Below are 16,196 nucleotides of genomic sequence, written 5' to 3' on the forward strand. Positions count from 1 at the left end.
TGTGTGATCTGGGGAGAAACCATAATTTGAAAGTTGAAGTGAGGAGTAAGAACATTTCTCCCACTACAGAGTGGTACAAGGGTGAAGAAAAGAGCTACCCCACAGAAAGTTGCAGAGAAATTATGATCCTGGCTTTCAAGTCCTAACTCAATTTAGTATCTCAAGCTGACTTAGAAACTGATAACGAACTGAGCTAAAATGGCACCCTCTTGTCTGTTTTGAAAAAGAGGAAAGAAATTGCAACAAAATGGTGTTTGAAAACCACTCCAAAATTATGAGTGAATATCTTAGTGTGCTGACAAGCCACAGTATATCACAAACGGAAATGAAAGGTTCAAAAGTTAGCAATCATTTATTAAACAAGTCAGAGGCTATAAGAAATATCTTTCTAGGAAAGAACTCAGGGAAGGAAATAGGGAAAACATTAATATCTCCATTAATAATGAAATCATAGCAATGGAAGCCAGATTAATGGTACAGGGCTGGTAGAATCCTAAGTTCCCAAGAAGTCAAGACAATACTCTGAATGAAGACAATGCTTTGGTTGTAGTGTTTCTTCTACTTTTCCTAATCCCAATCATTCCTTTCTATGCCAAAGAGAAGGAGCTATGTGATATTCTAGAGCTGGGTGATATCATAGAATTTTCCACAATGATGGAAATGTTCTATATATGTACTATCTAACATGATATCCACTAGCTACACATGAATATTGTGCCCCTGAAATTTGGCTAATATGACTAAGGAAATGAATTTTAAATTGTATTTAATTTAAATTAACTGAATTTTAAATAGTGCTATGATTTGAATGTCTCCTCCAAAACTCATATTGAAATTTAATTGCCAAGGTAAATATATTGGGAGGTGGAACCTTTAAGAGGGGATTAAGGACACTGCCTTCATGAATGGATTAACACTGCCATTATGGGAGTGCATTAGTTCTCGCCGGAGTGGGCTCCTGATAAAAAGTTGACTTTGATCGGAGTTCTCTGTCCGCCTCACAAGCGCACTCTCTGACCGTATCATGCCCTTCCACCATGTTACAATGCAGCAGGAAGGCCCTTCTTGGACGTCTTGGCCTCCAGAACTGTAAGAAATAAATTTCCTTTTCTTTACAAATTACCCAGTCTGTGGTATTCAGTTATAGCACTAGAAAACAGACTAAGACAAATTGCTGCAAATTGTCTACCATATTGTACAGCATAGTTCTAGGGCTTTTTAGCAAGACAGGATAGGAAGCAAGTTGATGGATGAGGAGAAGTCAGAAAATTCTAGGCAAATAGAGGTAGGCCTTCCAAACTTGCCTTCTAATTCAGGCTTATGTGTTGGCCGTATTAGTTCTGGAACTCCAGGCCTCCAGAGTACTCAGCTACCAGGAAACTGTTTTTATTCCGGCTCACCCTCCTACAAGAGCCCTATCAATATATGCTTATTAAATAGGCATTTTTGCATCTCAATCTGTTTAACCCAACAAAGCTATTATATGAGCTTATTTTAAATTAAGTTACTGCAAAACAAGAAGTCCAAAATGAAGCAAACAGTTAAATAATTTCATAGGAAGATTATTTATATTACAAACTAACAAATTAGTTATAGGAGTTATTAGAAAAACACTATAATTTGACCAGTGGTGGTGGAAAGTCATTTTTAATGATGGAAATGGGAAAAAAATACAGGTTGTTTTAATGGGAGTTTATTTGATTTTCCTTTTGCATAAATGGATTTTATGTACTGAAAAAGTAGCTAATTTTGATAGATATGCCTGGAATTAGTTTTCCAACTGATGGCTATTGGAGCCAGCTTTCTCATTCTAATTTCTTTTCTGAAACTTCCAATTGAAGATAACATCAATATTTATGTGAACTGGGAAAAAGAAACGAGGCACAAGGTACATAAAACTGATTAATGTAAACTGGAGAGGAAAATCCTAAAATCAAACCTAATGATCCATCAAACAACAGCCACTCGTCTTCTTAACAATGTGAATGCTATCAATTTAAAGTAACAACTTAAATCACATAAGATATCAGAAGACAGCAAGTATGTTATGTTTAAGAAATAAAGTATAAAAAGCTTATTAAAATCAAAGAGCAAGAGAATGATAGTGAACCCTCAGAACAAAACTGCAGAATGAAAACATCATTCTCCAATTAACTCAATACCTTAGAGAGTATATTGTGTGCCTGTGTGCCATATTTAAATTAGCTTTACTTGTAAAATCACTATATGCCACAATTCAAAATGCAGCTGAGAAATCACTCTTTTTGCAGTACAGATGATAACCTAATTCCAACTATTTTTATCTACTTTGTAATTCAAGTGATGCATGCTATATATTATTTCCCTAAGAGTCAAAATTATATTTAGAATTAAAATTGGTTTTATGTAGTTCAAGTTATTGCACCCGAAAGCAATGAGTCATGCACCAGAAGTACACAGATTTGAGAGGCAAATATGGAACCATTAACTGCTCAGCAAGAGCTTGCTCAGCCCCTTAGCTCAAAGAATAAGCTTTAAAAATACTGTACAGTGAATGTGGATTGGAACAACAAGGTCACCTCTATTGCTTTTCAAAAGTGCCATGGACTCTTAGTCTTCTATCTTAAGGCCATGGGACAGAATCAAGATTGAAGAAAGCTTCAAACAGCTTGCTGTTATGTTCTTCATATGTAAAGGTAATGCTACTAACCCACCTTCCAGGCACACTTATTGTTTCTTAGAGTGAAGGCAGATATTCAATGGTCCTTGCCTACATTTTCACCCTATTACCTCATAACCATAATGAAGAGGGAGAGAGAGAGAGAGAGTGATAGAGAGAGAGGAGGATATCTGGTTCAGGCAGATTTGCATATTTTTTCACCCATAACTCTGGTCCCATTACATTGCTTTAACTAGCTGCACCAACCACCCAGACATCAAACATAGCAGTGATGCTATGCCTTTCACATGGCTCACTTTTCGCTATCCACACTTACACTTCTGGAATGGAAGAGATGGTGGAGGATTCACATTCACCAGGCATCTACTCTGGGCCATGTATTGTGCTCATTTCTTTTTATAGATCCCTCATTTAATCCCCACAAAACTCCTGTGAGAAATAGCCACTTTACAAATGTAAAAATAGAAGTCTAAGCAACTAAAAATTTTTTCCAAGGTCACACAACTGTTAGGAAAAGGAGCCAGGATTTGAATGCAGGCTAGTATGATTATAAAGCCCTTGCTTTGTCATTCACGTCATTCACAGCTCATTATACATATCAAACAATTTATTACTGAGTGCAGCTCTCTCTCTCTCTCTCTCTCTGTGTGTGTGTATATATTTATATACACACACACACACACATACATGTATACACATGTATTTTCATATACATATATACACATAATCATTTACATATGTATATACATACTGGCAAATGTATTACTGACAGTGAGGTCTCTGGAGCCCTTTTTGGAAACAAATTTCTGTGAAAATTGTATCAAGAGCTTTGTAAACTAAAAGGGCCCCATAAAATCACATGGAGAATTCAAAACATTTAATCTCTTACCCTTAGTTCCAAAATGTCTTTACTTTCAGCTATGCCACAACCCTAGATAAGATGTCTCAATGTTTAAGCATTAAAATCAAAAAACAAAATGCTTAGTTATTGTCAATCTATGAAAGCTGAAAAAAGAAAACCAACAAAATTACACTTAATATAACTGAAAGTTGTATTTAACATCATGAAGATGGAGCTAAAAACAGCCCCTCGAAAGGGGTAAAGCTGAGAAATTCTACTTCCAATTGTGACAGAGCACCTTGTTTGACTAACTCTCCTGTCTGGAACAGATCAATTCTCCTATTTGAAAGAAAAAAAATAGATAAAATGACAAAAAAAAATTGAAGGCATCAGAGATTCATGAAGACATTGAGATTGAAGAGAACAATATTTTAGAGAGAAAGGCAGTGCACAAAGGTGAGCATGAGCTTCTCTGCTACGTTTCTTCTTAAAACATTTGCCTAATAGTGACTGTCATGAAGCTGAGAAACCAAGCAGAAAATGATAGCCTAGAGGTTCAAGCAAATTCAAAAGCTGTAGAGACAAAAGTGGACTATGAGGCTACTGTGCTGGTCAAAATGAAGGGTTAAGATTCTGGAAAAAAATGCAATCACAGGAAAAAGAGTTCAACATTTCAACCTTATGCACTGAATTTTCTCTCTTAGCATTTAAAAATAATAAGCTGTATAAGGTGAAAATCAGAGAAGCCAAGCGAAAATCCATAGCTAAGAGGCTAAAATTATAATTGGGGATTTATGGAATAGTATTACATTACGAAGTCAAAAATTGAAGAATAGTGCATGCCAAGAAGAGGCCTTGGAATATGCATCAGATTTTTAGTTGAAACTAATGAAGAAATAGATCCAAGAGTAAGGGCAAAATGGAAATAGACTAGCACAAAAGGACTCATACATGACCTGGAGTCATCTCAGTTCTTCATTGGATCAAAATCGTATTCCTTTCCTCTAATTACATGGTAAAAGTAAAGCAAATCCTCTTTGGAAGTAAAGAAAAGAATATAGATACATGAAATCTGGTATTCAATCTAAAATTACAAGATATACCAGAAGACAGGCCCAAATGGCCAAAATCTAAAGCAAATAGGCAGACAATAGAAACAATCACATTGCTAACAAAAATAAAATTTGAGTTAATCAGATATCGATTTTTAAAAAATTGTGGTTACTATATTTAAGAAAATAGATAAGAAGATGGAAAATGCATCAAATAACCAGAATTATAAAAACGAATCACATGAAAATGGTATAAGTAAAAAAAAAAAAAAAAAAAACTGAAATTGATAATGAATTTAATAAATTTTATAGTAAATTAGGTGCAACAGATAATGAAATAGTAAACTAGAAATTGCAGTGGTAAAATATAGCACAGCAAGGAAAAGGATGAAAAATACAGAAAAAAAAGAGCATATGAGACATGAAAAGGTCTGACATGTCTGTAATTGGAATTTTAGAAGGAGAATACAAACAGAATGGGGCAAAAGCAATATTTGAGAAAATATTTGCCAAAATAACATAATATTTCAACTCATAGATCCAAGAAGGCCCAAGTGGGACATAGGCAAAGAATATCCAAAATTAGGCATGTAATATTCAAACTACTAAACACTGGGGACAAAGAAGATCTTAAAAGGAGTCAAAGAAAAACACACATTATGTGAAATGAGCAAAAATAAATGAAAATGAGCAATAATAAAACTGACTTTTAAACAGAAATTAAGTGGGAAAAAAAGAATTAACAACTTTAAAATGCTGAAAGATGATAAGTACCAACCTAGAATTCTATACCAGCAAAACTGAAGGCCATATTTTCAGGAAAAAAATCAGCAATTCATCGCCAGCAGACCCACATGAAAAGAACATTTTCCTGGCAGAAAAAAAGTAATCTTAATAAGAAGTAGAAAATGCAGACAGAAATGAAGATCAATGAAAAAAGTACATAAGCCTTTTGTACTTTCTAAGATAACCACTAAAGTGATTATTTAAGAAGCATAACTAAAATAAGAATAACTAATGAATAGAGGGGGAAGTACAATCAGAAAATTGTTGATTAGTACAAAAAAATAAGAAAAGTGGGAAAAAATATAAATGGGACAGATGAATTAGAAATAAAAAGCTGACCCTTTAAACCCAAATTTATCAAACTACACAAAGTGTAAGCAAACGTAAAACTACAATTGAAATGCAAAGATTATCTGAAGAGATTTTCTTTAAAATCTCAATGGTACACTACTTACAAAAGACATACTCTGAGTATAAGCATACAAAATATTGAATATAAAAAGATGAAAAAAACACCATGAACACATTGACCAAAATAAAATTGACATTACTATTACTAGTCAAAGCATACCTTAAGGAAAAAATTGCTAAAGATAAAGACATGTCATTAAAATAAAATTTTAAATCCACCAAAAAGATATAATTCCAAATGCATTTAAATTCAAAATACATGAAGCAAATATTAGTAGTATGAGAAACAAAAAATAGAAAAATCCACAAAATATTTGGACAATTCAGTATATCTCTTTTAGTACATGGTAGAACAAGATAAATACACAGAGGAAGAAAAAAGAGATACAGAAGCTTTGAATAACAAACTTGGCCTAATTTACCTATATAAAATTCTATTCCCAACAATTTTAGAATATACTTTTTTTTTCAAATCCACATGGAACATCTGCCAAAGTGTCCAGCCCAAATGCTGTGAAATTTTAAAACTCTCCAAACATTTTAGAGGATATAAATTATACACAGTAGTGTATATTTACTGACTGGAGTAAAATTAAACTAGGAATCAGTAATAAAGGAAGAATTAAAACATTTTATAATGCTTTAAGATTCATCAATACTTCTCTAAAATAATGTAAAACAATTAAAAAGGAAATTAGAAAATACTTTGAATTGAATTATAATTAAGAAAAGGGAATATATCAAAACCTGAGATGCAGCTAAAGCAGTCCTTGTAGACTTACAACAATAAATGGCATGTCTTGGAAAAGAAGAAAGGCAAGCAATCCATGATCCAAATGTTCATTTGAAAAAGTAGAAAAAGAATAGCAAATTTAATCTAAAGAAAGTATGAGTAGGCCGGGCGCGGTGGCTCATGCCTGTAATCCCAGCACTTTGGAAGGCTGAGGTGGGCGGATCATGAGGTCAGGAGATTGAGACCATCCTGGCTAACATGGTGAAACCCCATCTCTACTAAAAATACAAAAAATTAGCCAGGCGTGGTGGTGGGCGCCTGTAGTCCCAGCTACTTGGGAGGCTGAGGCAGGAGAATGGCGTGAACCCGGGGGGCGGAGCTTGCAGTGAGCCGAGATCACGCCACTGCACTCCAGCCTGGGGGACAGAGCGAGACTCCGTCTCAAAAAAAAAAAAAGAAAGAAAGAAAGAAAGTAAGTATGAATAAAGAAACTATAAGGATAAAACTACAAATTAAAAAAAATATAAAACAAAGTATAATTATAATAAAGAAAATCAATAATACCCAAGGTTATTTCATCAAAAAGATAAACTTCAGCAGGACTGAACCAAAAACAAACAAATAGTGATGATACTAAATACCAAATTTCAGGAATAAAAGGAAAACACCATTACGTACCTCAATGACGTTAAAAATAACAAGGATATTATGGACAACTTAATGTCCATACATTTGAATAATTAGGTAAAAACTTTAAATCCTTTAAAATACACAGTTTATCAAATCTGACACATAAAAGAAAGAGAAAAATCTGAGTAGTTTATTAAATAACATAAATCCATAATTTAAAATCTTTAAAGAAAATTCAAGGTGCAGATATCTTTACCATAGAATTATTTCCAACATTTAAGAAAAAAAAAAAATCTTACTCAAACTCATGAAGTAAACAGAAAAAAAGGAGAATATTTCTCAACTAGTTTTATTAGTTTTGCATAACCTGAACATCATCTGGCAAGGACATTAAAACAGGAAAAATTATAGGCCAATTTCTCTCATGAATATGGGTGCAAAAAATCTGAAGCAAAATACTGGCAAACAAATCCAGCTATATATAAAAAGATTTCTAAGTCACTACAAGGTTTTTATTCCAGAATGCAATTTTTTTTAGGTATTTAAAAATCAATCAACGTTGTTCACACACTAACAGAATGAAGGAGAAAAAAATGTGACCAGTTCAACTGACACAATTCTATTGATAAAATTGAACATGTTCAAGACAGAAATACAGCAAATCAGGAATAGAATACAATATCTCTTAATCTCATAAAGTATGTTTCCAAAATTCCTAATGCAAAAAAAAAAAAAAAAATGTATTTAGCTAAATATTGAATTGTATGATTTGGGCATAAGAATAAGAAAAAGAATGTCTACTGACAAATTTTGTAAGTTATGTAACTGTGGTTCCTAGCTACACAATAAAGTGAGAAAAATGAATAAAATTTATATAGATTGAAAAGAAAGATTAAAAATTATCACTATTCATGGTGATATGATTGTGCATTTAGAAAATCCAAAAGAATCAACAGTAAACTATTAAAATTACTACGTAATTTTAACCAGGCTGCCAGATGTTATGCAACATAAAAAAATATTTGTATATATGAGCAAGCATAATTATAAAATGAAATTTTAAATTGATACTATTTACAATAGCATTAAAACATCAAATACTTAGAAATTAATCTATAGTAATATGTAAAAGTCTTTACATTACAAGTAGTATAGCATTACTGAGGAAAATCAATAAATCTTAAATAAATGAAGGGATATACCTTGTTTGAGATACCATTAAATATTGTAACAATGTCAGTTTTCCCCAAGTTAACTTATACAGGTAATAAAAACTCAGCCAAAATCCTAGTAGGATTTGTGTGTGTGTGTGTCTGTAAATCAACAAGCTGATTCTAAAATTAATGAAAATGCAAGAAGCAAGGATAGCTAAGATGATCTTGAAAAAGAAAGAAATGGAAGAATTGAAGCTACTATATATTGAGATTTATTATAAAACTCCTGTAATTAAGACAGTAAACAGTTAGGTCTTGGGACAAGGATAGACATTAAACCCATGAATCAGAATAAATAGTCTAAAACCAGAGCTGATTATGGCAATGATGCCTCTGAAGTGGACTTGAAGAAAGGATAATCTTTTCAAAAATTGGTGCTGGTTTTTCTACCCATATGAGACTAAATAATAATCTCTATAGAAAATATTTTATATTGGCTATATTGTCTAATTGTCATTATTCTGTAGACAAAAATCAATTCTGGGCAATTATAAACCTAAATTTCATTTTAAAATAATAAATATTTTAGAACTAAGCATAAGATATATTTATAATCTTGGGTGAGTCAAATTTTTTTAAACATGACATGAGTAGTACTAAGTATTATATAAAGGAAAAGATTGATAAATTGGACTTTATTAAAATTAAGAACTTCTGTGCATTGAAAGTTATTTGATTAATGAAAACGTAACCACAGAAAAGGAGAAGATATATGCAATACATATAATATATTCAACAAAAGATTATCATCTAGACAGATACATATGTACGTACATACTCAGACATATGTATGTGTGTATATATACACCATTTCCCCCCAACGGAACAGCAAGGAAAAACAGAAAACCTAATCGTCTTCCTCCCTACATATACAAGAGATGAATACATATGAGTGCCAAAAGATATACACAAGGGTGTTCATAGCTGCATTCTTCATAGTAGCCAAAAATGGAAATAACCCAAATGTTAGTCAATGTTGGAATGTACAAATAATAGAATACTACACCACAGTGAAAATGAAAGAAATACTCTTGTGTGCAACAACATGGATGAATCTCAGAAGTATAATATTGAACAAAAAAAGGCAGGCACAAAAGACTACATACTATCTTATTCCATGTATATAAAATTCAAAATTAGGCCAAAAAAATGTAGTCGTGGAAGTCAGAAGAGTAGATATTCTTGATGAAGTAAGACTGGTAGAATGACAAGGAAGTTTCTGGGGGTACAGAAGCTTCTTTTTCTTGATTTACGTAGTGTTTGCATAAACATATTCACTGTAAGAATGTTTTGAGCTGTTCACTTATGATTTATAATGTGGTGAATAAATATGCTTCACTAAAAAGCATACTTTTATAAAAACTACTTACATATCAACATATATGTGCATACCTTCATACACAAATAAAGCTTATGGGGTTATATTGAAGTAATTTAACTGTTATTCACATTAGTAGTTGATTAACTGTAGTCATCAATGGCTATTGTAAGAATGATAATATCTTCACAAGGAGGGGCTTTTCTATTCAACCCCACTACCTGTCCTTATCTAAGAACTTTATGTATTTCATTTGTTCCTTACCCTAGAACTCTGAAGTAAATACCACTGTTTTCCCCACATTGGAGGTAAGTAAGAGTAAATAGAAGTATGGAGAATTTAAGTAATTCACCCAAGATCACAGTCACAAAATAGTACAACTAGGATTCAAGTAGCAATAAAAAAAAAAAAATTATTCAGTCAACTTTTATGTGGCAAGTCCCTGTCTTTTGCAAAGAATTTCTTGCTGAAGAAGCGTGCCTAGATCAATAATACTCCATAATAACCAGTAATTGAAGGGTTATGGTTGTTGACCTTTAGATAAGTTAAAAGCAACAAGTATTTACTGGGTTTATATTAAGCACCAAGGCTTGTACCAGATCCCAAAGGCTCAAAACTAAATAAGATACCATCTTTATCTTCAAACAGCTCACAGATCCAGTAGAGAAAACATATATATATATATATGTTGTTTTCTATTTCCTCCAAGTAGTATACACACACACAGATAAATCAAAGTTCAAAATGGCACTTTTAAAACATTGCTGTCCTTTTTTTTGAAACTCCTTCCATTGAGAGGTGGGGTATATGCCTCATACCTTGAATCTGGATGGGCTTGAGACCACCTCAGCCGTTTGAGCAAAGTGAAGCCAAGTCATAAAACGCAAAGCAGCTTCTGTCTAGTTCTTTTGGCATGCTTACTTTCTTGGGGTGCTCCCTCTCAGAACCCAGCTCCCATGCTGAGAAGTCCAAGTCACATGTAGGTGCTCTTGTTGACCATCTCTGCTGAATCCAGTCTTTAACTCATCCCAGCCCAAGAATCAAGGATGTGAGTAAGAAAACTATAACACAAGAGATCCTACAGCCCATCTATTCCAGTCCTCAACCATTCAAGTACCCCCCAAACATCTGAGCCTCCCTCCTTCTCCAGACATCACAGAGCAGAGCCAAGTCATTCCTGCTGTGTCATGTACAAATTCCAGAACTTCAGAGTCCATGGGTATAATAAACAGTTGTTTTCTATTTCCTCCAAGTGGTTTGTTTATGTCCCTGAGGGTGATTTGTTACGCAACAATAGATAACTGGAAGAGTCAGTTTCTCAATGTTTATTCCTCATACATCTGTGTCACAAGTACCTGGGGTGCCTGTAAAAACAATGGATTTCTGGGTCCCTCCTCATTGCTTTTGAATCAAAATTTCTGGGAATGCATTCCAAGAATTTGAATATCATCCAACATCTGGGCAATTCTCACATTCAATAAGTTTGAGTGTCTCTGCCCTAAGCCAAGCACATGGTTAGCCACAGTGACAGTGGCTCACACATTTATTGATCTTTAAGACCATCAGGAATTCTCAAACATCAGTGTGCCTAAAAAGAAAAAACACATGATTCACGTCTTAAATATGAAAAGCTAAATCTGTAGGGAGTCTACAGACCTGTAGACAATTTGTATCATAATATATTACAGGGTCGTGAAAGAGGTACGCACAGGTTGTTGAACAAAAGAGTGGTTATGTTTGTCCCATTGGGTCAGGAAAATCCTCAGAAAGCATGTGACATGATATTGAGTCCTAAAGGAGGTGTATTTGTTTGTTCTTCAAGAGACAAAGACCCAGAAAATATAAGATGCAGACTTGGTAGAAGCAAGTGTGAAACAGCCTGATGTTTCAGAGTATACATGCCCCCAGGAGAAGACATTAGAAAAGTGAGGTCATGGAGACAGTTTGCACTGTTGCCTGAAGGCAATAAGAAATCTTGGAAGGTTGAAAATTAGGGAAACTGTGATCAAATCTGCATGTCTCAAACCCTTTCTTTGCAGTGACTATGTGAAGCAAAGAATTAGGCAAAAAAATAAGAACACTATTGTAACAGCTCAGGCAAGAAAAAACTAAACTAGGGGTGGAAGCTTATTAAGAAATAGTGAAATGATACATGTCAAAGAAGAAAGTCCACAAGATTTGGTCTCTGATTGAATGAGGAAAGCCAAGTTAAAATCTATAATGATTTCTAGGTTTCTGCCATAAATTTAAAAAAAACAAAAAAAAAGGAGATATCAATCCCCTTCCTCCAGGGACTATGAGCCCAAAATAAAGAAACCAGGTAAATGTACTCTACATTTATTCTACAGAAAAAAATTGAAATTAGGAAAAGAAGTACATTTCTGAATTTGGATGACTCCATTTAACCATTCATCCAACTGATGCATTCCTGTTGTGCAAAGGGGGATGATCCTTGAGCCGTTTTTAAAATCGCACGAGAAAGATATGATGAAATACATATTGTCCTTAATGGGGCTGTCCACTCAGATAACTAAAGACAGGATATGTGTGATAACAAAATCTTAAATCTGTGAAAGTAATTGCTTCTGACATCGCCGACTAGGCAGCAGGCTACCCAAACAGTGCTGTTCAGTCACAAATTCTAAGCCTAATGAAGTGAGAAGAACACTATGTAGATACAAATTAAAATCTACTTACCAAGAACAGTCAGTATTTTTTTTTTTTTTTTTGTAGACTTTCCTGTTTTACGTGAAGAAGAAAATATCTGTTGGGAATAATCACCCTTTTATGTTTTAAGTCAACACAATAGATCTGTTACTAACCACAAGAAATGGCCATTCAGTAATTCTAATCTGTTATTGAAACCTTTGGCTCCTATAGGACTATTTTTAGATCCTTTTAATGATTACTGTTAAGCAGGTAAAACACAGTTGTGAGAGAAAAAGATTCTGCTTAAAATAATGACTGTTTATCCTATTGTGTTTACTTTTTACCTTTTTCTCCAGCACATTCAAAATTTTTGAAAGCTCAATTTTCCTGTCAACCAAAGGACAACTGATATTGTATATTTGAGAAGAGTTGAAACTCTAGAATGGGGATTTCATGTAACTGAATTGTAATGAAGTATGATGTAAATAACTAAAGATTGTGAAAAATCCCATGAATTCCCTTTCCAATGACCATATGTTTTGTTTCTGGTGTGAATTGTTTGTGAGTAACCTTGTTAACTCGGAATAAAATAGACAAAAAACCTCTAATAATATATGACTCAACTCAAAATATGGCTCACATTCTTTTATATCACCTCTGAGTGAAATAGAAGTTGAAATGCATCTTCTGTAATATAGAACCTTCAATAAGAAAACAAGGCATTATTAAACATATTATAGCAATAAGTCATCTATCATTCAATGACCAATTATTCTTTGGCAGCTCTAATTTAGATTTCTGCAGCTCAGGTAAGTCTCTCTGACTGTGAGAAATCAGATGAAAAGTCTTACAAACAATTCTACTTGCGTTAAAGCAAGTAAGGAAGCTCCTGTATAACTACTTTCCAAAATGTGAATGCAACACTATATGTGCAATATGTGTTTCAAATATAAATTTGATCATTGTATTACAAGTGAGAAAGATAACAAGATACGAGAAGGAAAAAAATGGGATAGGAACCAGATGGCTTGGATATGAATCGTTGCTTCACTGTTTCCTGGGTTCTGAGTTACTCTGAGAAAGTCAATTACCCTCTCTGATATCAGTTGTGTCATTCTTAGAATGAGAAAATAATGCCTACCTAAATAATATGTATGAAAATTAAATGAAATGGTGACATAAATGCATCTGGTATTAAATCGGCTCTTCACAAATGTTAGTATCAATATGAGACCCTGGGCTGGGCATGGTGGCTCACACCTGTAATCCCAGCACTTTGGGAGGCCAAGGCAGGTGGATCACTTGAGGTCAGGAGTTCGAGACCAGCCTGACCAACATGGTGAAACCCCATCTTCACTTTATATATATATATATGTGTGTGTGTGTGTGTGTGTGTGTGTGTATAAGCTGGGCATGGTGGCAGGCACCTGTAATCTCAGCTACTAGGGAGGATGAAGCAGGAGAATCACTTGAACCCAGGAGTGGAGATTGCAGTGAGCCGGGATCATACCATTGCACTCCAACCTGTGCAACAAGAGTGAAACTCCATCTCAAAAAAATAGAGAGCCTGATGGGATGTTGGAACAGAAGAAGTACATGAGGTAAAATTTAAGGAAATTTGAATAATATGTGGAATGTAGTTAATAATAACATATCAGTATTGACTCACTGATTTTGACAAGCATACCATGTTAATGTAAGATGCTAATAATACAGTAAATAACTGGGTGCAAGGCTTATGGGAACCCTCTACACTATCTTCGCAAACTTTCTGTAAATCTAAGACTATTCTAAAATTTTTTTAATTATATTAAAAGTTTTTAAAAGCTAATACCCATCCCTTCTCTTTTCCTTTTCAATGTTAACCCCCAAAGTTTAGATTTTCTTCAAAGTCACTGGTAGTGTTACTAGTTCAAGTCTACATTTAGTTCAATTCTACAGAGAAAATATGTCACATATTGCTCTCCGTGAAGGCTGAATGGTATGGTGTCTGCCATTTCTCCTAGTATGTTAAGAAACTTAGGGAATTAAAAATATGAACCAGTCATAAGCATTTATTAATATTTGATGAAGGATGCTTTTTTTGTCCCTCCAAAAAGCCTAAAAATGGACTTGGAATCTCATACAGTCTTTCTAGTTAGAGTGATGACAAAAAAGAAACATCTGAATTGTGGCAGCCACAGGGCTGCTATAGATCTTGGCCCTGGAGGTTGTCCTCTCTTCAACCCCCTTCCTTGCTTCTACTGCACCCTGCAGATACTGCCGTCAAAATGTTGATTGTGTGGGTGCATAGCTCAATTTCATTCAGGATCTTATTGATAACTATGAAGCTGCAAAGACAGAGATAGGCTAGAAGTGCATATTGTCCCTTAAACAAATTACCAAGATACATGAAGTGCTCATGTTAACTGGAAAGACAAAACCTATGAATGTTGATTTAAGAACTCTATGCCTATGTGCATTCAAGTACTTTTTTTTACTACTGTCAAAAGTCCTTACAATGCATAGAATCAAAATTTTAAGAAAACCTACCAGACACAGAGACTTTAAAAAAATCTTCCAGTGTTATTTACATTCTATGACTTTCCAACAAACATTAAAAAGGAAGGTCTTAGTCTGATCATCTCCAAAGAAGAACTGTTCTGTGTAACTGGCTTGAAAGTGGAATAATTTCAAAAGAAACAACAGGAACTAACAAATATTTATTGACTGCCTGCTATGTCCTTGGCATTCTTCTTGGCATGAGAATGTAAAGCAAGAAAAGCTATGATTTCTTCTTTCAATAAATTTGCAGTCCATTTGGACAGGTAGAATAAATAGGGCAAATAAAACCAGAGAAGAATTATTGAGTTCTTCCTACTTCTCATTATACAAAGGGCATGGTGTGCATTTTCCCCTTTAACATAACACGCAACTTCCAACAGTCTGGAAAAGTATTATTCTACCCATTTTGCACATTAGGAAACTGAGGTTCACAGATGTGAAGATAATGACGCCGAGTCTAACAGTTACTAAATTAAGACCTAGATTCAAACCCAAGCCTGTGATACCAAAGCCCAGGTGCTTATTAAGCACTGCACTATGGTACTCCAGTTTTTAAAGTTAAATTCAAGCACTCCTTTGCAAACATCTAATAGTTCTGCCTGAAGCCAAAATAAAAATATAGGCATTTTCTGTGGCATATCTCAGTAGCAATGACAATATACTCAAGGAGAAAAACATGAACTAACTACAGCCTTGTTAGCCAATACTTTGAAAGTGACCTGGTGATGAACGTCAGTTCTGCAACATATGTGCTATAGCAGTCTTCTAGCCACCAACCCAGTGAGCTGGTAACAAGAGCCCAGCAGACTTAAAACTGCTGTGGCATTCAAGCTCCTCAACTATTCTGCACATTCCTGAAGCGTTACCATGATAAAGTGTTCACTGATGCACAGATAACAGCAAAGCCAGCAAGGGGGGAAACATGACTTTTAGAACAACATTTCAAGGTCAAATGTTACCCAACCGTGCAGGACCATATTCAATTCTTGGATTATAAAAGTGCAGACCCAGTTTCTCAAGGTCTCTGGGATAAAGTTCAAATTAGGTTGTTTAAGAGAGGGCCCTTATCAGTTTTATGAGCAACTTTCTCCAGAATTTAGCTAGCTCACTTGACAGCATAAGGCAAGAGGAATTTTCCAGCAACAGACCCAGGCACCAAACAGTGACAAGAGCTGTGCTCTGTTCTGATACAAATTTAACATTTATCCCAGGAAGCTCTTCTCCAAGGAGTTTGAAGTATACAATTTTCTCTAAGACTCCTTCAAACCTATTGGAAAATCCCCCTGAAGTGCCTCACCAAATTTCATCCTCTCTGACCCTTAATATAAAATAAAGAGGGCACTGGTTGGTACTCCCTAA

The 16,196-nt window shown here is 34.3% G+C and overlaps 1 long non-coding RNA gene across 1 annotated transcript in view; it reads right to left on the reverse strand.

The window, feature by feature from the left end:
* LOC101020778 overlaps positions 1-13,604 on the reverse strand; it is a 57,928-nt gene extending 44,324 nt beyond the window's left edge. Inside the window, exon 1 of the long non-coding RNA XR_002521743.2 lies at positions 10,566-13,604. This is a non-coding gene — a long non-coding RNA (uncharacterized LOC101020778). The remainder of the gene's footprint in view (positions 1-10,565) is intronic.
* Positions 13,605-16,196: the final 2,592 nt, after the last annotated feature.

This window comes from Papio anubis, chromosome 6 (genome assembly GCF_008728515.1).
Source record: "Papio anubis isolate 15944 chromosome 6, Panubis1.0, whole genome shotgun sequence".
NCBI lineage: Eukaryota > Metazoa > Chordata > Mammalia > Primates > Cercopithecidae > Papio > Papio anubis.